The following is a 2,754-nucleotide window of genomic DNA, read 5'->3' on the forward strand; positions in this document are numbered from 1 at the left end:
AATAGTATTATTTATATCTTGATCCGCATTTGAAAGAAAGTAAAGACATTGGCGACTTTGAAATTCATCTCGTTTGGATAAAAACTCAATTATTTGGTTGAAAATTCGTCTTTCTTTATAGAAATTAAATTGCTGTATGGAAAATTTATCCTTTTTTTAAAAATTATATTTTTCGGTTGAAATATCAACTGTAAATATTATTTGGTTGCAAAGTCGTTCTGTGGTAAATGCAACTATATTCTTAAAAATTAAAATCATAATTTTTAGGTGGAAAATTCGATTATTCCCTTAAAGTTGAAGTGCTTACTGAAAAAGTTAATTTTTTCATTTTAAGGATTCATAATTAGTGTTGAAAATTCAACTATTTACCTTCAAATAACTTTTTTGTTAAAAATTGTACTGTTTTGAAAAATGTATCTTTTGGGCGTTAAAAGTCAACAATTTGATAGAAAGTTAAACTATTTGGTCGACAATTAGAATTTTTGTTAAACAATCATATTTTTGGGTTAAAAATTCATCTTTTTTGAAGATAATACTCTTTTTGACTTTAAAATTAAATAATTCCGTTGAAAGTTCATCCATTTTGTTGGAAATTGACCTTGTTTGGTAGAAATTTAATCTTTTTGGTTGAAAATGTATCATTTTTGTTAAAAAATGCAACTGTTTGGTTGAAATATCAACTGTACATCTTCTCGGGTTTAAAAGTCGATTATTTCACTAAGAGTTGCGCTACTTTGTAAAAAGAAATACGTGCTTTTTAACAAGGTTTTATAATTATGGTTGAAAATTTAACTATTTGGTTGAAAGTTTAACTCTTTGATTTAAAACTCATACTTTTTACATAAAAAATTCAACTTGTTGCAGATAATTCGTCTTTTTGACTTTAAAATTAAATAATTTCGTTGAAAACTCATGTATTTTATTTAAAATTGGTCTTTTTTTGTCGATCAATAATTTGCGTATTCGAACATTCATCTTATTGGTTGACAATTCAACAACTTTGTTGAAAATTTATTTTTTCGGTTGAAAATTATTTTTTTTTATCTGAACATGTAACTATTCTAGAATTGTTTAAAAATTAATCGTTTTTATCTGGAATTTCAACTATTCCATTTTTTTAAACTTTACCCTGAACATTGTATTAGTTAAAACACGAATTATTTGATAGAAAATTTATTTATTTTGTTAAAAAGTAACTTTTGGGGCTGAAAATTGATATATTTTGTCAATTAGATTTTTTCCTAAAATTAAAAAACTGCAAAATAAAAAAATTGCCTTAAAAACGTCCTGCTACTTTTTTTATTTTAAAAATATTTTCAAATACACTTAAAACTTATTTAAAAAAAAAATCATTTTTAATTTTCTTAGCAATCACAAAAATTTTAGCTATTCTTTTTAAATAATTTACAATTCTCAAAAAGCATAATTTTTTTTAATCTGCAAAAATCTACATCGTTTTTCAAATTATTTGAAATAATTATAAGTTTGAAATTAATTTTGAACCTTTTCTTAAATTAAAATTGTAGCGTTCAAACTTAAAATTTAGCTTATTACAAATTTAACAATTCAAAGCTTTCTATTTGGAACCATTCTGTTCAAATTTGTATAGTTTTTAACAGTTGTTTGTAATGGGTTGTTTTAAATGAACGGTCAAATATTGCTGATAATTAACGAAATTTTCTTTTTTTAATTGCAAAATTTCAAATTTCAAAGTCATAATTGAAAATAATTTTATAAATTAATATCTATTAATTCTTTAATTTTGAATGGATTCAGAATCATATTGTAAAATCAATTATTTTTCAATTTTTAATACCTTATATAAAATTTAATACATTTTATTTTAAGATTCTTTCAATGATAAAAAATGACAATCGAAATAAAATAAATTAATTTTCTATCAAATAATTGGTGTTTTAACTAATACAATGTTCAATGTAAGATATATATGATTAATTTTTTATCAATCCTATAATAGCTACATTTTCAGATAAAGATCAATAATTTTAACAGAAAATATTAATTTTAAACAAAGTTGTTAAATTTTCAACCAATCAGATGAACTCTCAACCAAGGGAATTAACGATCTACAAAAAAGACAAATTTTAAACAAAATACATCAATTTTCAACGAAATTATTTCATTTAAAAGTCAAAAAGACAAATTATCTACAAAATTTAAATTTATTAAGCGAAAAATATGAGTTTTCAAAAAAAGAGTTACACTTTCAACCAAATAGTTAAACTTTCAACCATAATTGAAAAACCTTCTTAAAAAAAAAGTATTTCATTTTACAAAGTAGCTCAACTCTTAGTGAAATAATCGACTCTTAAACTCAAGAAGATGTAAAGTTGGTATTTTAACCAAACAATTTCATTTTTGACCAAAAATGATACATTTTTAACCAAGAAGATTAAATTTCTACCAAACAAGGTCACGCTAACTATCATTCCTGATACGAGGGTAGTTCAATAAGTCCTTAGAATGACCAACAGATGGCGCGCGAATCGCTCCAAATCATCTGTTTTCAGTCAGCACCACTCCCGACTAGATATATGGTGCAGTCACAGTCCACATCTTCTGAGTTTACGTGTTTTTATAACGAATTGAAAAAAAAAATTGTTCTTTAAGAAAAATGGAAAAAAAACGAGATCAGAGCGGTAATCAAACATTTTCATTTAAAGGGTTTAACTCCATATAAGATAAAAAATGAATTGGACTCAGTTCATGGCACATCTGCCCCTGCCTTAGCAA

This window comes from Belonocnema kinseyi, chromosome 2 (assembly GCF_010883055.1).
Source record: "Belonocnema kinseyi isolate 2016_QV_RU_SX_M_011 chromosome 2, B_treatae_v1, whole genome shotgun sequence".
NCBI lineage: Eukaryota > Metazoa > Arthropoda > Insecta > Hymenoptera > Cynipidae > Belonocnema > Belonocnema kinseyi.